Here is a 20593-nt window from a genome sequence, read left to right as displayed (position 1 = left end):
CATTTAAGTCTTAAAAACAAAACAACAACAACAAAAACAAAACAAAACAAAACAAAACAAACAAACAAAAAAAACAGGAAAAGGTGGAATAGAAGAGCAAGGGGCCCAGGGGCTAGGGAATTTGAGAATCATTTATCAAACGTCTTCATCAGTAGATGAAGACGGGGAGGGGAGAAGTAGGGACCTATTCCTCAAACATCTAGGTGTGCTAGTGTTTAGGCTGAGCCTGAAGTACTTTGTTCTGAGCTGTCTAGCGATCCATGCTGTGAGCCAGCAGAGTGAATGGACAGGATGCTATGGTTTTCTTTGACTAGATTTTCGGGGGAGCAGCGTCTATAAATGAAGGAGCAGGGGGCTGACAACGCTCTTATTTTCTTGCTTTAACCAATTCAGATATACTCCTCAGCCTTACCTCTTCCCTGAGACCCCGAAGAATAGATTCTCATGCATAAAAAGACTTTCTATGTGTAGCCGTAGCTAAAGGAACGGCTTCGAGATGAGACATATCTCATGCTTTCTTATGTGACCCCCACTTGGGGATTGGTTCTCTAACTGGTGTACCCTACCATCACTTGAGGGGTGGAATGCAACTACGCAACCATGTTCTCTTTCTACAAGGCATCCTATAGCTGAACAGCCGTGGCAAATGTCAACGAGAAGAGTATCATGTTGAAGTGTAAAGAGTCTCGGTGGTCTTGGGTTGTAGAGCCACAAATGACTCCAACCCAAATCCTTAGGATATGATGGTTTCCCCATTCTCCACCAATCCCACCATGTTCTGACTATAAAGAATTGCTGATCTCAGATGCCCTCAGCCAGTAGGCTACAAGGTTTTTGAGTCCTATCTCCTAGTGATATCTCCTGGCTCAGGTCAGAACTTGGGTTAGCTTCAAGGATAGCCTCTGCTACTTCCTATTCCTCCCACCTACCTCCCTACTGTTGTCTGAATGTGACTCTCAAAAGTTCCTGCACTGGGAAGTCAAACAGCAAAGTCACCTGGCAATAGTCTTTGGTAGTGAGCTATGGAGATTAACTGAGCTTACAAGACACCCTATGGTATGGCTGGTTCTATAAGTAAGAGAGACCCATCCTATGGTGCCCTTTACCATGTTATGACACAGCAAGAAGTCCATCACCAGCCACCAGCTCTTGGATTTTTCAAGCCTCCAGAACCACGAGCCAGCTCATTTGTTTGTGTGTGTGTGTGTGTGTGTGTGTGTGTGTTTTTTTTTTCTCTACGTTCCCCCAGCTGTTTGGTTCCGGTATAGCAACAGAAAATGGACTGAGCCAGCTTCCCAAGTCAGATCCAGCATGCCTTCTGTGCGCACCACGGTTGCTACGTGTTTTAAGGTCATAAATCTCAGAGTCCCTGCCCTCCACTTGCAGAGTAATTACGTATTATCTTGTCAAATCACTAGTAGTGTTATCTTTCCCATAATTTAACTCTTATATTGGTACTTAAATCTGATATGTTTATGCTTTAAGCTCCTTATAGAAGAAGGTCAGAGCCAAAGCTTCCTTGAGTAACCATGCTACTTGGCATTTCTTTAGCATTTACTGCTTATAAATCCTCTCCACGTGTGTTACCTTATTGGAGCTTCTCAATGATTCTGTCAGCCTGGCAAAGCTGGTGTTATCAGTATCTAGATGTCTCAGGTTGGGAGGGGGTGCATCCCAGAGTGAGAAATATGAAATGATCTGCATATGTTACATTGTGCTATGTTTTGTACAGCTCTGAAACACTAGAGGTACTCAGCATCACTGATTTATCTGTTCATTAAATCTCAGCTCGATCCCACAGCCGGCCTGATGATGTGAGGAACAGGCTTTGTGGTTTAGGGGAGATAAATGGCTATAAAGTCATGCTATACTTGTCTACTTAACATGCAGCCGTCCGATCTTCCCATCTGAACTGCTCTCCGCAAGTCACGGCAATCCGGACAACGACTCATGAGGTTCATAGCCACCTTTCCTTCTTGTTTTTCTCCAAAGCAGGTTTTAGGGCTTTGTGTCTGCTTCACCTCTCCCTTTGTTGCTGCCTATAAAGACACAGGTGGGGGTAATGAAACTGTGGGTTTTCAATTCTCCCTTCCAGATGTCATCCATTTAGCTCTTGTGGTATTATTTGGCAGCCATATTTGATTTTGGAAGTCGAAGGCTTACTTGAAACCATATGAGCGGGCTCCCCCCCCCACTCGTGGAAAAGGGCTTTTGGTTGTAATAGTGTTGCGACAAAAAATGCAATTCATAAAGAGAGATTTTTATGTGCCAGGAGTCTGACAACCTGGCGAGGATAACAATACTGTCCTCAGTGTGTCTAGGAAGCTCTTTTCTGCTCAAATCCCTAACAGAGAGCGAGCCTAAAGGCTGAGTCAATTAGCTGTGCTCAGCCCCTCTGCTCCTACTCTGCCTTCAGTGCATTTAGACGAAAGTAAAGTTTTCAATTTGTCTGAATTACCTGAAAAGTTGTGAGGACAAATGAAGTGTGAAAATCCTTTGAAAAGAGACAATTGCTTTGATGAGCTCAGACGCAATCTAAACAGATTCCTCCTGACTGGCCACCTAAGGAGAGTGGGAGGCGCGAGCCATTAGAGTCACACAGGCAAAGAGGAAACAGGAATTTGGATATACCCCAGGGTCAAGGACAGCTCTGGACTTTGGAGGTCTTAACACAACTGTCCCTTGTTAGTAGGTAACCAGGGATGTTTTATTATATAAAACAAATAAATAAATAAATAAAAGTTTCCTTGAGATGGTGGCAATCCCCTCTGTCTCCTAACGTGGCTGTGAAGAGCAAACGAGATAAGCCACAGAGAAAGGCTTTGTAAACTGAAAGGCTCTATCCAATGACGAGGGATTACAGTTGTTTAAAACAGTACGTACAAGCCTTTGACGACGGTCTGTGGAGTGTGCTGTGGTTTTCATTGTTTCAACAAGAAAGCCAGGCACCAAAACTGTCTGCAGTAATGAGTAAAGACTCAGCAGTGACTGCTAGTTCCTGACTTACTAGAGTGAACCAATGCCCTTGAGGACTTAGCTCTGCTTCCCCGCCATTCTGTTACCCGCCATTCTCCAGGGACTGCCCAGGCTTCTTCCTTCTTAGCCTATGGCTTCTTCCTACCTCTCTCTGCTTGGCTGGACTGGGAGTTGTAAATAAGTCCATGTTCTTGTTTCTCTGGAGCCTTTCTTGAGCTCTCCAGGAAAAAAAATCCTGTCTCTTCCTGCACGAGTGCCACGGGACTGACTTTTTTAGTTTAACATTCCCACTCTTTCTTAGCTCACACTCAATAGCCTCAAGCCTTGCCTGACTCTCATTAGGACTGTGACTTTAGTGCAGGGTAGCCACTGCCTGATGTCAAATGCTTGCTGTTTGGAATCCCTTCAGTTGACTCCATTTGCTGTTTGTTTGTTTGTTTGTTTATGTTTTTTAAAGGTATTCTTGAATCAATTTAATTTTGACCTGTGATACTGATTTAATAGTTATAATCTGTTTTAGGACATTTTATGAAGTTGCAGAAGTTACCTTCTAAAGTGGTCATCTAATGTCACTGATATAAAACAGTTTGCAAGATTTCATGCTGTGACAGACCTGATTAATCAGGGCTCTTTCGCTCAATGTTCTTGCTGAAAATTTGTCCAGCAACAATTGATTCTGAGGCTGCTACCTGACTGCATTCAGAGGTCTAGAGACTCTTGTTGTATATGACATTAGGTTTCAATAATACACACTGTAAAGTGGTAGACAAGTGTGAGCTATTGCACTTGCAATCATTCCCAGGGAACAATAGGTTTAGACAACGGGCTCGTGTGAGGTGCATCTAAAAGAACAAACAGCACAGAAATATCAGGTCACAGTAACGTAAGGCAGCGGCTTGAAGCTAAAGGACAGGGCATTGGTACAGGGAAAATGGAAGAAGCTGGTAGCTTGCAGCTATTGTGCAGCCTCTGCATTGAAAGGTTTTCTTAGTAAAGTTACGTGAACGCAACCAGGCATGCCCTAGGCCTGGCCCTTACATCTGCTTCTCCTTGGTTTTTCTGACTGAGAAAATACTTCTAACCCTCCTTGTGGAGGCCTGGTATTTGTTGATTGCCCATCCAGTCCAAAAGGGAGAGAGGAGGGAGGGTCCTAATATTTTCCTCTTGTACCTCTTCCCTAAGTTAATTGATTAAAGTGGATGAACCACCCTCGTCCCCACCTCTATTGTTAGGCTGGCCCACCAAAGTCTATCTCCCCGGGCTGTGAGGTTATCAGACCCTAGAAGAACAACACCAGCCCTAAGTTCCCTTCTATGGCACTTCTTCCGAGTACTAGGTAATCAATCAAGGGGGAAAGGACAGAGAGAGAAAAGCAATATTGAAAATGACTTATGATGTAAGAGAGAAGCTTGCTATTATGCTTTATCAAAGGCAGCCATTAACAAGCATAATGTAATTCACTGAGCTTAAACAGGGTGACTTTAATTGCAGTAGTCATTAAGCTCACAGGATCATTAAATACATTAAAGGAGGGAGCCAACGAGTTATCGTGAATAAAATAAGGCCCCTGCTCACCCTCTTCACCTCTTTAATTGGAATTGAACTCAGTCTGGGTCTCTGATACAGTTACAAGACTTTGCCTTCCTTCCTTTCTATACTATGGTCTATACTAATGGTCAAAGAGTTTATAGACAGCATCTAAGAGCAGACAATGCCAGAGAGAAGTACCAACCAACCACAGGTTAGCTTTACTAACTGATTAAATAGTGTGTGTGTGTGTGTGTGTGTGTGTGTGTGTGTGTGTGTGTGTGTGTGTGAGTGTGAGCAAAGTATAGCCTTCCAATACAACTTAACAAATTGACAACAATAAAAGAAAAAAACCAATGTTATCTGTTGATGGAAAATATGTAAAGAAATAAGTACTTTTGTAGTCTCTGATTTGATACCCTACCTTAACAAACATTTCTGAATAATTTGATAATTATATACATATATATACATATATATATAATTTATTTATATAAAATACATTTTTATTTAAATACAATATAAATACATTCTTTATATATATTTAAAGTTTGGAATACATTTATCTATGCATTTATATATATCTCCTAACTTTTAAAATGTTGTTTATACACATTGAATTAGAAATTCTGTAACTAAGCAATTATGGACAACTACTTAGAGTAAGAAGTTTGAGGAGTGTGTAAAAGCACTTGGCAGACCCAAGTGTGTGAGGACAGGAGTGTCGCAGGCATCTGTAATCCCTACGCTCTTATGGAAGATGGGAGGCAGAGACAGGAGAATCCCTGGAAGCTCAAGGGCAGCAAGCCTTGTGTACACTGTAGCAAACAATAAGAGACAATGCTTTGGACAATGATGGCTGAGACCCAAGGTTATCCTCCAACTTCCTCATAGGCACAAGGACGTGGGCTCGCCTTACTCAGGCTTGCCACCACATGTGGGAGACCTAAACAAACAAATCAAACCTAAGGAAACCCAGAACACCCTAATATTCCACAGTAAGGTTGGTGTTCTTCAAGCTTCCTCTTTTCCACGCACCAGGGTAGGGCTCACCCCAGCTCAGACTTCTGTTCAAACAGACAGAGAGGATTTCAGGTTTGGGGTGCAGGTCCTCCACCCTCTTTTTCCTGGGCCATTCATCCCATTTTATCTGTCCATTTCAGGGCAGTCTTCCTTCTTCCCCTTCCCACCATAACCTCAAGCTTCACCCAGGGTTATATAGAATAATCCACACTCAGGACCATACCCTTCATTGACTCCTGTTCTATGGACTACTCATTTCTGGGTTGGGCTTTCCTCTGCACACTTCTGCCTCACGGTATACCTCTTCCATTACTTTCATTATCACTTGTTCTTTCTGTGAGAACAATAGCAAGTTCAGGACCTCCAGCACTGGGTGTGGTGACTTTCTTCTAGATGGTCAACATCGTGTCTCTCATTTGCTTTAATCTGCATGGAAAGGTGGAATCTTTCCCTCCCCTTGAGCCTGGATTGGTCTCCACATCACACTTTGATCTGTGGGTTGCAGCCGGATTGAGGATTGATGGTGCCTAAGGTCTTCTAAGGCTACTACTTGGGTTTCTAGAAACATTTACTGTGAGGAAGTCAGTTATCATGTGAGAAATAGGACCATGGTAAGAAGACTAGGTTGTAAGGAATCCAAATGAAGAGTGGTAAGTGTGGGTGATGAGACACCCTGTGGAGAGCGGGGGATGGAAGAGGAGAGAGTGAGAGCGAGAGGCAGAAAGACGGAAAGAGACATACACACAGAGACAAAGAAAGACAAAGAAAAACACACACACAGAGTGAGAGCGAGAGACAGAGAGACAGAAAGACAGAAAGACAGAGACATATATAGAGAAAGACAGAGAGAGAGAGAGAGAGAGAAACACACACACACACACACACACACACACACACACACACACACACACAGGATTCTAGGCCAAAAGATGCCTTTTAAGGACCTAATCTTTCAGCACATCAGATGTCAAATAGATCTAGTTGGGATACTTCCAAATTCTTGACGCACAGAACCACAGACACACACAATAGTTATTTAAGCCATTGTATTATTAGGTGGTTTGTCACCAAAATATCAATGTGGCATGCAGTGTGCCCTCAGAAGTGTCGGCTAGAGGGATGCATTAATAGAGTTTCTTTTTCCTGCTACTTTTGATGTCTCCATAATGTATGTCAACCTTAAGCCACAACAAAATATTACATAAATGAAGTAAGTCATCAGAAATCCAAACCAAAAGAAGGGTGTGAGAAACTTAGGTCTTCTCACTCAAGAGCATCTTTGACATAACCTGATTGAGAAACAGTGTTCTGATAGTGTGGCTGTCCATGGTCGCTTCTGTCTATATGGGAGAAATCAGCAGTTTTCTCAAGATCCGATTGTCAAGAGAGAGAATTACAAGTTAATGACATCCCGGTTTCTAATGCTTCAAATGATCACAGATGGTCTTCCCCTGTACTCTGAACTGGACATCCCTGTATATGGAGGGTTAAAAAGAATTTACTAGGTATCTTATTTCCATTTTTATAACAGCCTTGGGTTCTAGTGATGAAGAGCACCCAAAGCCTTTGTTTTTCTTCTAGTGGAATTCCCATCAGTCGGTGGAGGAAATGCCATGTGGTGCAGGTATTGAGCAAGGCTTTCATATGAGAATGTATATCCAGACTTGGCCACGACTAAGCTTTTCTTATGAAGTATAGGGAGAATGGTTGCTGTCAGTGATGTGTCTGAGATGAATTTGGTGTCCTGGACGAATGGAGTGTCATGCTTTCTAGTGATAAGTAGGGAATTAACTAGGTCATGGCTTTTAGTCCAGCACTTCTCTGGTGTCATGGAATCCCACTTGGGATACTTCGTGCACAGAGCCTGGTTCCAAGCTGAACAGTTCAGACCTCATCCACTGCGGATGTGTTTATACAGTCTGGGTATTCTTTCAAGTCTAAAGTAGAGTAAACAGTGGCCAAATGGATGCACAGTGAACAATACATTAGATGAATAGATGCATGGTTAATTTTGTTCTCATGGTGGCAAAATATAACAATAAGTTATACAGTGATGTTTCGTCCATTCATAGGGTTGTATACCCCACCATCTCTATTTCTCAACTCTTCAGCTTAAATTGTAAAATGAGGAACCTGTTATGTCTGATTCATAGCTTTTAAATGACTGATGTTGTCAAAGATCTATTGCCAGAATCCTGCCCGTATGGAACTTTTCATTAGACAAGTGGTATGGGTGATTTCTCTGGGTGGCAGTTGTACCAATGGTTACAGGACCATGGAGGGCTTATGGGATACCTCAGGGGTAATGTGCCTACTGCCAACCTTGACCTGGTTTCACTCCCTGTGACCTACTTAATGGGAGGAGAAAACTAACTCCTGCAAATTGTTCTGAGTGGGTCAAGGTGCACAAGTACACACATGTGGGTGCTTTCCCAATACCCCCCCTCACACACACTACGTGTGTAAGTAAAAATGCAATAAAAGCTTTTAAAAAGAGAGAATGCTGTGGAATTGCCCGAGGGATTCTTCTCTGCCAGTGTGGATGGACAGGAACCAAGAGGCACTGTTGGAACCACAGACTCCTCCACAGGGATAAGAAAGCAGCTCTTAATGGTTTCACTACTGTCTTTAATCACCAAGAAGGTTGCCTATAAGGAACTATCAACAAGGCAGAAGACCCCAAAGTCTCACTGCTCTCCTCACCCGTGGTACTGGTGGAGTCCAAGAAATGGTCGTGAGTTCTTCTACTTTCCAAACGTCCAGAGGATGTAGACATGGATGCCGTGTTCAGCCAGGGAAAAGAAACAGTAGTGATCAGAACGTGGGTGGGGTAAGCTGGCTCTGGCTGTCTGAACCTGATCTGTGCAGCAAGTTTTCAGCTGCTTGTCTTAGTGTGACAAGACATCAGAGACAAATAAAGAGAAGTCTTACTGTGGGTCACAGTTCCAGTGGCTTCTGCTTATGACAGCCTGACTTTATTGTTATGGGCCTGAAGCAAAGTTGAATATTGTGGAGGGAGAGGGAGAGACTGAAGACAAGATGTTCTCTTTAAAGGCATATTGTGATGTACGTCCTACTTTTGTTCTCCTGATGGTCCATTCAGAGACACATGTTAGATCAGAGCTCTCATTATCCTATTTCAAGGTTTCATCTCTGAGCGCTGCTGCACTGAGGACCAGTATTTCAATTATGAGTCTTTGGAGGAACATTTCTTAATTCAAATACCAACAGTGACATTGTGGAAGATGAGGAGGAAGAGGAGGAAGAGGAGAACAATGAGGAGGAGGAGGAAAAAGAGGAGGAGGAGGGAGGAGAAGAGGAGGGAGAGGAGGATGTATTTGGGAAGACTGGTGGGCTGCTGAAGAGATCAAAAGCCTCTTCATGTAGGAAGTACCTGAAGGGTCAGAAAACACTGAAGGGGGACAACTCAAGAGTTTTGTTCAATATTAGAAAGGCTTTCTGCTGTTGCATGAATGCTATATGGGTCAGCTATGTGAGCAAGAGAAGCGAGCTAGTCAGGGTTGTGAGAAGGCTGAGCTGCTGTTGCACAACTTCCTCACCTCAGGAAGGACTGGCCATTGTGTGCAGGACCAGGTGGCAGACATGGTGGAAAACCTTGCAGTTTGCGATACTTGGATGGAGTGTGAATTTATTAAGAATTTACTTTTGGAGACTTGCTTCAAAAGTATTTTAGTGGGAGAGGTAAGAGAATGAGAAAGAGGAATGGAGTGAAAATGACTGAAGTTTATTAGAATTAAAAAGAATTAAAAATATAAAGAAAGTGGACTCCAAGGGTGTAGTTGGTAGTATAGCACGTGGACTGCATGCTTGAGACCCTGGGTTTAATCTGCAGCATCAAATATGAATAAATAAACGATCCAACTGCAGTTTTCTACCACTTGGCAGATCTAGCAGCTTCCCTTTGCACTTAGAAACAGTTGCTCACTGCCCAGGCGTCCATGGTGCCTGCTGATGTGGTCCTTTGAAGTTTTATCTGCAAAGTTCTTTATCTTCTGACTCACTCCCTGGCTCATCTCTCTTCTCTCCCACTGGCCTCCTGTAAATTCCTCTAACCCTCTACATGGGCTCCCACCTCAGGGATTTTGCATATGTGACTCTGTAATCTGGAATGATCTTTTTCATCCTTCAGAGCTTTGTTGAAATCTCACCTCTTATGACCACTCTCCTTAGCAGATAGTCTGTTATCTTCCACTAATTCCTCACAGTGTTTTGAATGTTGTAATTACGTATTCAGTCATGTCTCTTCTAGCTCTAAACACACAGACACACACACACATATGTACACACACACACAAACATATATACACACACATGTATCTCCAAGTTCTAAAAAGGCATCTAGCTCTTGTTACTTGATAAAGAACTGTAAAATAAAATGAAAACAATCACAAGAGTGTTAAAAAGAAAATAAATATAGCGTGTTCTTTTAATTTTTTAGGAATCTGAGAATGTTTTTTCTAAGTGCGGCCTGAAACCTCAAAGTTATAAACACAAAGACTCCCTCCCAACTTTGACAATGTTAGGCATTTCATAATTAAAAGAAGATAAGCTGAGAAATAAAAAACCTTCACAAATTATAGAAGAAATCTCTTCAAATCAGTAAGACTAGATGAACAAACCTATGGAAAATGGTTTAATAAATTTCAGAATAAAAACAAGTGAACATTAAACACACTTAGATGTTGTTACTGAAGACGTTGGGTTTTCTAGGGTGTGGGCGGCGTATACCTGGACCACAAACACTTGGGAGGCTGTGGATGGATAATGAGTTCCAGGCCAGCCTGGGCTGTACAAGACCTGTTTCAAAGCAAACAAATAAACAAAATTGAAACAGACAGATGGACAGGTACCTCATCAGATTTTCTCCTGGTCGCTCCGTAAACACTCTGGTGGTCTGTGTGCAGAAGTAGTCAGGTATTCGTACACCATCATACACATAACATAAACAGCTAGCATTCTTGAATGTATTGCAAATTGGTGTCAGTTTTTTTTTTTGTTTTTGTTTTTGTTTAGAGATTTAGCCAAGTCTATTGAAATTTAAAATGTGCCTTCTCTTTAACCCAACACTGTTTTTTAAGTGTTAATTTTAGGAATTCATTCTTAAATAATCCTGTCCCAGACTGCAACACAAATCCAAGTCTTTAGGTTTAGCATTGTCTTCGTAAGCAAAAAACGGCAAACATCTGATGATTCAATACCATTCATACAAGAAATGCCGACATACCAAGCAGCTATGTAAAAGAACCAGGATCCAGGTCTATTTGGGAGTTTCATTTGGGAGACACGTGACTAAAGTGAATGGATGTCTGATAACGTTCTATGAAATATGAAGATTTGTGTATTGATAAATCTCATGAATATGTCTAGATAGGAAAGAAAACGCAGCGATGGCTGAAATGCTGAGCTATGGATATAATTGGGAAATTGGATTTAGGGAGAAAACTCCTTTTTATGGCAGACATTTTGCATCGCTTATTTTTGCATTTGTTTAACCAACGGGGAGGGAGGAGAGAGGGGGGCGGGGAGGAGAGATTTTCCTGGAAGAAAAATGGCGACTTTTTCCTGAGTGTCACTCTGTGCATGGTGGGAGTTGTCCCATCTAGCTTTGAGGCAGAGCAGACGCTGTGTCAATGGTTTCCCTTCTCTCTCTCCCATTCTAGCTGTAGAGGGAAAGGCACGTGGACATGGCAGGTTTTTTTTTTTTTTTTTTTTGCAAGTGTCATGAAATCTGGGTTGGGAGACACCTATATCAACTCAAAAACCTTTCAAACAGAAGATTGCCATCCCACTACGCCTGTCAGAGAGGGTGGCTGGTCCCAGAAAGTCCTCTTGTGTGCCTTCGTTGCCAAAAAGTCCAGCAGTCCTCTTTCTCCCAAACAGCTCTGGACTGGAGTCCCCCTCCTTCTGACTCTCAGGGAGGGAGTCCACAGGCCACCCGCTCCATTGCTCCATCCCAGCCCTGGCCCCGCCACTTCCCAGCAGAGCTTGGCTGTTCCTTGAACTTTCAACGCTGGTTTGATTTCCTCCTGGGGTACCACATGCTGCTGTGCAAACAGAGCACGTGGTCCCGCTAAACAAAGGAACAAGTGTGCTGCAAACCATTCCCCCCACCCCGTTCCTCCTCCCCCTCCCCCGATCGCGCCGGCTGCACCAGGAGAGGGCCAGGCCTTGCTTGCACTGCCATTTGTCACCGCAGCCCGCACACCCCGCCAGGCCTCGGGGCCCCGCAGGGATGGAGGGGGAGCAGGGGCTCGAGCCTCTGCTGCTCCCATCACCGCCCTGGAAATAGCATCTGAGCTCGCACCACCCAGCTTTCCCCCCCCTCCCCCAAGCTGCTAAGATTTCATTTCACCTCCGACAGGCTTCATGGGGACTCGCTGTGAAAAGATCACTCTCCCGGGACGCGGGCCGTGGGAGGGGGCCCGGGACTGTATACAGCTGTCAAAACGTCTCCAACAGGAGGCTGAGGCCCAGCTGCTCCAGCCTGGCTCAGGCGCCGGGCACGCGGGGAGCACAGTGGACCTATCAGTGCTGCACCGAGCGGTAATTGCATTAGGATTAGTTATCTCCCGCGCCTAGCTCATTAGCCCAGAGGATGGCTCGCATCCAGCACGAGGATGGCACCGGGAGAGGGTGTGCGTGGAACAGGTCGTGATAATGAAAGACTGCTCTCCTATTCTCCGGCTTCCCACCCGGCCCTGTATTCTCCGCCTCCCTCTTCCTGGAAACCTCATTTCCTGACTTTTTCCTGACGGTCTTATGAAATGTGCAATTTAGGAAGATTGCAATGAAGAAAACCAAAAAACCCACCACGTAGGTGGGGGAGGAGGGATTGGTGCAAAGGGTGTGGGGCCAGGCAGGAGTCAAGGCCAGCGGGGGTGGGGGGTTGTAGGGGGGAAGCAAGCGCTTGGCACGCTCTTGAGGCCAGTGCTAGCAGCTGCAGAAAGCTTAGACTATCTGGAGAGTTCAGCCTAGGACCAGCCTGAAACAACACCCACTCAGACTGAGGTAGTCTCACCTTGCTTAGAGGCTCCCTTAGAGGAACTAGCTCCTGGCAGATGGGACTCAGCCAATAATTTTTTTTTAATCGCACCTAGCATTACCTGAACATTGCCTGAAAAAAATTCTCACACTGAATGAGAATTTTGAAAAAAGACACACGTGGGACTGATGAGAGGACTCAGCTGAAAAAGCACTTGCCTCACAAACAAGCTCTGAATGCGAATCCTACTGCATCTAAAACCCGGGTCCGGGTGGCCTGCCTGAGATCCCAGCTCTCAGGGGCGGGGAGGGGAGGAGCCCTGTGCTTGCTTGTTTGCAAGTCTTGCAGGATCCAGGTCCAGTGAGAAACCCTGTCTCAAAAACAAACAAACAAACAAACAAACAAACAAACAAACAAAAACACACAGTGGAGAGAGATAAAGGAAGGCAGTGCGTTCACTTCTGATCCCCCCCCCCCACATACACACTGCAAGCACACATGTGAAGCACACAAACACACAAAATTAAAAATGAACAAAAGTCGTCATCAACTCAGGGTAACTAAGAATAAAAACTCAATCCCTACCAGACTGATCTATCACTATGTGGGTACTCTGTCAGGCAATCTAATTTTTCTAAAGATCCATATATTTCCGCAGGTTTATTCGCCCATGTGGAAATTGCCCAACATAGACCCAAAGTCATCGTATGGTATTCAGTAATGTTAGTTCCTCTGTGTCTTGTCTCCCTTAAGTAGAGCTAAACACACACACAAACACACACACACACACACACACACACACACACACACACACACACACACACACACACACCACTACCAAAACTCTTTGCTGTCTCAGGAGGAGGTGATTAACATTCTCACAGCCCATCTGAAAGGGCCAATGGAGTACAAAGTTGTTTTATAATTAAGAAATGTATCAAACTCTGGGTAGGACTAATTGCTGTGCAAATTTGATTGAGGCCTGTGAGGACAGGATTGCCTTTAATGGCTGCAGCATAGGGGACCATTTAATATGCTTCAGGAAAAGTCCAGTACCCAAGCCTCCACACTGGAGGCGATTGCATCACCAGCCATTAGGAGCGCTCCTCCATGGTTCAGAAGGAATACACCAGGGCTTTGCTTAAATAATTATTTTGAAACTGGGAGGTTTATGGAGAGTTCAGGGTTCAGATTTAGAAATGTCAGAAATAGAGTTTTTATTTGTTTCCATTGCACGTAATGAATTGCCCTTTAAATAATGAAGGGAGGAAATGCCAAGTGTTACATACTCCAGTGGACTGCCAAATGTTGAATCAGCCACCCCCACCCCAACTTTCTCCTTTGGGACTGGGGCTTCAAAGCCACATACATTAGAGAACTGGAGCATTTAAAAAGTCCACAAGAATCATTGGTTTACAGAGAGCTACATCCTTTCCTTAAGTCTACAGTCTGAGCCTTTCCAACTCCTTGGCTCTCCTTTGTCATTGGGGATCCGCAATGGTGTCTTAGGTAAGGTTTCTATAACCGTGATAAAAGCAACTTGAGAAGGAGAGGGTTTATTTCGACATATAGCTTGGAGTCCATCATCTAGAGAGAAGTTCAAGCACTAAATCAAGGCAGCAACAGAAGCAGGGGCCATAGAAGAGTGCTGCTTACTGACTTGCTCCCCATGGCTTGCTCACTCTGCTTTCTTACACCACCCAGAACCACCAGCCTAGGGGGTGGCACTACCCAGAGTGAGCTGAACCCTTCCATATCAACCACCAATCAAAAAAAATGCACCACAGGCTTGCCCACAGTTCAAACTGGTTGGGGCATTTTATTAACCGACATTCCCTCTTCCAAAATGTGTCAAGTTGGCATAGAACTAGCCAGCACCAACGGTATTGATGGGAAGTGGGCAGTGAAGAGGAAGCCTTACAATAGCTCACTTTGTGTCTTAGTCACATTTTTATTTCTGTGAACATGGTGCTAGAGCGGTACCTGGGAGCTGGGAACTTACATCTGGTCCACAAGAAGGCAGAGATGGAGATACAGAGAGAGCAAGAGAGTGAGAGAGACAGACAGACAGACACACACACACACACACAGAGACAGAGAGACAAAGAGACAGAGAGACAGAGAGAGAGCAGGAGAGTGAGAGAGCTAGAGACAGAGAATGAAAGAGAGACAGTAAATGAGAATGAGAGACATAGACAGAGACGGAGACTAGGGCTGGTCTTAGCTTTTGGAAACCTCAAAACCCACCCACAGTGGCACACCTCCTCCAACAAGGCCACACCTCCTAATTCTTACCAAAATAGTCCCACCAACTAGGGGCCGAGCATTTAAATATATGACCCTATGGGGGGAGGGGAGGGTCATTCTCATTCAAACCACTATTCTTGGGTTTGACTTATTTGTATGGGATATAACTATTGTTCCTTTGACAGAAAGTCCACATACATGTGGTTAACTTTGTAGGAATGAGGAATCCTCCTCCTGCTGGCTGATGTCCCAGGTTCAGCTTCTCACTGGTAAGTATTATTCACAGCCTAAAGAACTGATGGTGGTCCTAACTACTGGAGAATAACATGCTCTAAGTGACGCTTTGTTTCTTCTGAAGCCAGCAGCTTTCTCTTTTACTTCTGCAGTGCTGGGATGCCCTCACTAGATACTGTTAGCCTGCTCTAGAACTCTATGTCAAAGCAAGTCTGTATTCTTCATAAGCCACCCAGCCTCAGGTAACTCTGCTCTAGTAACAGAAAACAGACTCCAACAATGTTAAATCCAGGTCCGCACTCTCTTATCACCAGAGTTCAGTCTTCAGGAGCTTCCTTGTTTCTCCCATGATTCCATTTCTCCTTGGTGAGGTTTCAAGGTGGATCCTTCTCTATTTCCAGGCTGCAGTTATCCATGCCCCTCAAATGAAGTCAGAAGCTACCCACAACATGGAGTCTCTCAGGTCAGGGATCAGCCTGGAAAATGATTGTTTCAAATAACATGGAGCAGTCTAGGGCAGGGCATTGCTTGATCCCAACAGCCTGCTGTGGTTAATGCTTCTTATTTGCCCAGTGTGTTCTATGCTTTTCTCCTTCTGTGTCTCCTGTCGTGGTCAAAAGTCTCCAAATTCTCCAAAGCACACACTTCTCATTGCCCCAGTGGAACCTCTTTCCTTCTTAGCTCCTCCAGGGAGTTTTTCTAAACAAGTGTGGTCCCTATAAGAACAGATACCACACAAGCCAGATCATTCTGTCTGTCTTACCACACACATGCTTTGGGTGCTGATATTCATGAATGCAAATGGTCTATTGTAGCCTCCCCTCCCCCAGCCTTAATGGTTCTACTGTTTACACCGTGATGGAGCTTGCCGCACAATCGTTCTGCCACGCCCACTGCTGGAACCTGCCGCTTTGCTGTTCGGAGCCATGCACGTGGTCACCCTGCTACTAGACTCCAGGATTATTTGGCGGGAATCGCCACCCCCCCATCCCCTCCTTCATAACTGCGTGTTGGAATAGTAAAATTGAACTTTGATCAGAGTCCACTTTGACTTGGCTCCCTTCTTTCTTCCGTCCGTCAGCTCGAGCTGCCATCTCAGTTGTACCGTTGCTCGCGAGCTGCTGGTTGGCCCACAACAGTCTATCAGGTCTATGCTGGAGAACTTCAAGCCCAGGATAAAGAAGACGGGGACCTCGTGAGTTCTCGGTGGATCGAGAATGGAGCTGGACAGTGAGGAGAGTGTCAGGCATCTGGTCTCTTCCTTGATTTCCCCATTCCTTGCTGGACAAAACAAGTAGTGGATTTAGTTGGTGTCTTCAATAAACGTATTGGAAGGATGCTATCAAAACAGAATTTATGATATACATTTAAAATGTATTCACTAGGAATAAACTTTCCCTGCCCCTGAATGTGGGAGGGCCTCACGAATTTAAAAAAAAAAAAAGATGTTTATTAGGAGTCAACGTACATCTCCAACCATACACTCAGTCCCTAAGTGTTCAGTTTGATGGGTCTGGTAATTGTACATGCATGTGAAAGCACTTCCCTAAACAAGATATTGCTTTATATCCCTTTGATCTGTCTCTAAGCTACCTTCCGATCTCAACGTCACATACAAGGGGCCACATAAGATCACAAAAGATCTGAACAGTTCCTATCATGTGTGGAGCCATAAATTGGGGTGAGCAATAGGGCTGGATCTACGTCCCAGCCACCCACTCCTTCCAGCTAGGCCCCACCTCCCAAGGGGTCCCACAAGCTTCCAAAATGGCACCAGAGGCTAAGACCAAGGGTTCAAGTAGCAAGCCTCTTTTATATCACACTGTAGCCAGAGGTCTGGTGAGTGCCGGTCTCTCTCATGAGCACTCTGTGCCACAGAGGTTTGTGCGAACATGCTGTGATGTTGGCACAATGGTGCAATCACCTTGTGAGCCATCTTTGGGACATTCCCCTTCTTAAGTGACATGCGACTCTATTTACTTCGCCTCCAATGGTGAACCCCATCTCCACTGCCTGGCATAGCTTTGTCTGCTCCTGACTTCACATGACTAAAAGCACAGAGTTGGCGTTCTTTCGTATCTGTGTTCTTGTTTCACCGGGTGTTTTAGGACTCATCCTTGTGGCACACATGTTTTAGGGATTTGTTCCCTTTTTTTGTTTGGCTACACAATACTGTGTTATGTGACTGTTCCCTTCTCTGCCCATTCATTTACCTGGTAGTTGACACAAGATATTTCTAGAGTTGATGAATATGGTTGCTTTAAATACATTTTTTTCTTTTACTTTCATTCCTCTCGACTGAGCAGAATCGCTGCGTCGTAGAGATGTATAAGCCACAAAACATCTGCCAATCGGGCCCTGTGTTTTCCTTAGGATGACCTGGCAGGATGGAGTCGCTTTATTGGATGATCTATATGAGTCTTCATTTTCGCTGGACTCTTTTCTGAACTCAACTCTGAATCCTCAGGCTGCTAACCACTAGTCACTTTTTATTAAACCTTCAAGGATCAGGCTGAATAATAAACTTGAAATTGTCTCTTGCAGAGTAACTTTTTGTTGACTTATGGGGTGAGATTCTAACGGTGTGGAGGTTGTGCAGGTATGTTTTGAACACCCCTATGGCCGAAAGACAGACCAACAATGTTCATCTTATAGATGGAGAAGTTGCGGGAGAGGATGGCAGCAAAGAAAGCAATGACATCTGACCACCTAGATTGGGATGTTCCCTATGGAATGGATGGCATGCCACCTGACTCAGCTGGCCACCAGACCCCAGGAGTGTATGTGCACTGTCACTTTTCAGGTTCATCTTATCGCCCACCACAGGCATCACAGGACCAGCCCCCAGAGCCACCTTGGCACCACCCACTCTGCTGTGGTCTGTTCCAGATGCTGGGTATTTGGTTGGAGTACAACCCACATGGGATGTAAAGCACCGCTGTTTTGGTTTTGCTGGTTTTCATGACAGCTACCTTCAGGTGTAGCTTGTTCTTGACAGGTGGAAGCTTGTTCTTCCAGGAGTTAGGTGAGTTACCCCATAAGAAATTAGCGGAAGTGTTGGGATAGGAGGATTGGTAATTCACGGGTGAGACAGAGGGTGGCATCAGGCCATTCAAGGAGAAGAAGGTGCATCTGAATTGGCACAGCGTTTGAGGTATTAGGGGGTGAGAGGACCATTGCCACTGAGTAGAAATTACTGCTCCTGAAGTTATTCATTGCCAGAAATATTTTTTTTTCAGATTGATTAAAACACCCCTGCGTCTTCAGAGTGGTCATCTCCCCATAGAAGAAAGACAGCTGCTTTCTGTTCTCTTTCAGTACACTATGTGAGTGTATATTTTACAGATTTCCTAAAATGATTACATGGTACTTTTAAACGTTAAAGTTTTGTTTTTTTTTTTCTTAAAGTTTGAGGTGAGATGCATAAGAACTGATACAGAGTCACCCCACATACTTTTAGCTGTCCCCAACACAAACTACAGTACAATGTCAGAGTTTCTCTTTTTGGTGTTCACAGTTGCCATGTCCACCTAGACTTCCTCTTCGATCCTGGATTCTATGAATCTGTTCTTCATCTCTGATGGTTATAATTTCATGAATGTTATATGCACTGCAACATGCAGGGTGCAAGCTTCCACCATCTTTCCACGCTGTTCTTTATGCCAACCGTCACTCCTTATTTTTGCCAGACACTATCCCATAGTATAGACACACCACAGGTTGTTTAACCCCGGAATCACCTTCAGTTTCTTGCTGTTGTGTGGAACGCTGCTGTAAATGTATATACACCTCTTTCTGAGAATAGTAAGCTTTCTTCTCTCTGGAAGAGATGTGTAGAAGTACATTTTCTGGGTCCTGTAATGCTGCCACTTTGTGTTGTTAACCAGCTACCAAAATGTTCTCCACAGTGGCTGTACTGTTTTGCATTCCTGCTGTCAAGGTATGAGGGGTCTCCTTTCCCCACCTCGGCAGCATTTGGCGAGGTGCTCCGTGCTACCTGATTATCCTCTCCGACTGCATTTCCCTCTTGGCTGGCATCTTTTCATGTGCTTATTGGCCATCTGCAGGTTCCCTTTGATGAAATGTTTCTTCTCTCTGCTTGTACACTCTCTAATTGGACTGTGTGTGCTTCCCTCTGGAGGTTCGAGAGCTCCTAATCTGCGCATGTCCTAACCCCGCATGTCGTCTAACTTCTGAGTATTCTCTACTATTCCTTTACTTGGTGTCTTAGTCTCATAACTGGCTTCTTCTCCGTACAAGGTAGAAGTTTATAATCTTGACAGAGTCCAGGTTATTGTCTTTTTCTTTAATAGACTGTGATTTTTATGTTAAGTCTAGGATTTCTGCTCTAGCCTTAGGTGCTGAAATTGTTCTCCATTAAAAAAAATGCCATACCCTCCCCTCCCCTCCCCTTCTCTCTTCTCCTCTCCCCTCTTCTTTCTCATTCTTCCTGCCCCTACTTTCCCTCTCCTTTTCCACCTTCCTCCCTCCTGTCTCCCCCTCTCCCCACTCCTAGTCCTGGGAACCAAACCTCTGCCCTACACAGAGCAAGTAAGCAGTCTACTACTACTAAACCATGCCTCCAAACTTCTAGTTTTACTTTTAATATTTAAGCTGGCGATGCATCTTGACCTAATGCACACAATCGTGGTTAAAAGGGTGGAACAGGTTGGCTTCCTCTTCCTCATCTCACCCTTCTTCTGTCCCTTCCTCCTGTTTAACTTTCCCCTTTCCCTTCTCCTGTTTTTCCTCCACTCTCCTCCTTCATCGTCTATCTTTTTCTTTTATTTCCAATTTGTTGAAAAAGTAAAATCTGCTTTCACCCAGTACACTGTTGTCAGGCCTTTGTCCAAAGTACACAGGGAAGAGCTGGAGAGATGGCTCACCTTTGAGAGCACTTGCTGTCCTTACAGAGGTCCTGAGTTCGATTCCCAGGACTCACATGAAGGCTCAGAACCATCTTGGCACCAGGCACACATGTGGTGAATATATATATATATATATATACATACATGTGAGCCTAATACTCACCACATAAAGTAAAAGAAAAATCTTAAAGAAATTGTGCATCCATGTATGGGTCTTTTTCTGGCTTTCCTCTTCTAGCCCATTGATGAGTGTGTGCATTTTGCTGTCGGCATCACTAGGTCCTCATCACAGAAGCTGTACAAAATGTCACGGAATGAGGCATGGGAATTTTTCCCACTTTACCTTCCCGTTAGGATAATGGTTTTTTAATGACATAAAATTATAAAATTATATCTTTCAAATTATATATATTTCCATATCAGAATAAATCTTAGAGTAGTTCTATCTATAGCTACAAAGGGCCATTTAAGGGTTTCGATGGGTGCTGTATCAAGTTTGCAAATATATTTAGGGATAAATGAGACCCTTACCCTGTTGGCTCTCTCCTATTGCGAAGACAGTTTGCACCATAGTTATTTAGATTTTCTTCTTTTCTCTCACCCTTGTCTTGTAGTAGTGAGTATATGAGAGCTTCTATGTGTGTGTCATTAGTTTCTTAGCATCATTGTAAGTGCTGGTGAATTCACAACTCTAGTGTAACAATGTTCTAATATA

General features: G+C 44.2%; 2 long non-coding RNA genes across 5 annotated transcripts, besides 1 other annotated feature; one reads left to right on the top strand and one right to left on the bottom strand.

Moving 5' to 3' along the window:
• The first annotated feature begins 1818 nt into the window (after positions 1 to 1818).
• Positions 1819 to 16401, top strand: Gm40513. 4 transcript variants are annotated; one of them, XR_003948132.1, is made up of 3 exons: positions 1819 to 1955; positions 14993 to 15045; positions 16092 to 16401. It is a non-coding gene; the product is annotated as a predicted gene, 40513 (long non-coding RNA). The 4 variants fall into 4 exon arrangements; XR_003948130.1 differs by lacking the exon at positions 16092 to 16401 and adding an exon at positions 15826 to 15930; XR_003948131.1 differs by lacking the exon at positions 1819 to 1955 and adding an exon at positions 12008 to 12090.
• Positions 10044 to 13547: an enhancer, noted in NCBI's record as "VISTA enhancer mm734". NCBI's record gives its function as "enhancer in: dorsal root ganglion[5/6] | limb[5/6] | other[5/6]" and the evidence as "EXISTENCE:transgenic organism evidence [ECO:0001131][PMID:17130149]".
• Positions 10158 to 12295, bottom strand: Gm36170. Its single transcript, XR_379303.2, has 2 exons — positions 11900 to 12295; positions 10158 to 10344 (listed from the first exon to the last, which is right to left on the bottom strand). It is a non-coding gene; the product is annotated as a predicted gene, 36170 (long non-coding RNA).
• Positions 16402 to 20593: the final 4192 nt, after the last annotated feature.

Source organism: Mus musculus, chromosome 9 (assembly GCF_000001635.26).
Source record: "Mus musculus strain C57BL/6J chromosome 9, GRCm38.p6 C57BL/6J".
In the NCBI taxonomy this organism is placed as follows: Eukaryota; Metazoa; Chordata; class Mammalia; order Rodentia; family Muridae; genus Mus; species Mus musculus.
Note: the sequence above shows the minus strand (reverse complement) of the source record. Positions and strands in the feature narration are given on the sequence as shown.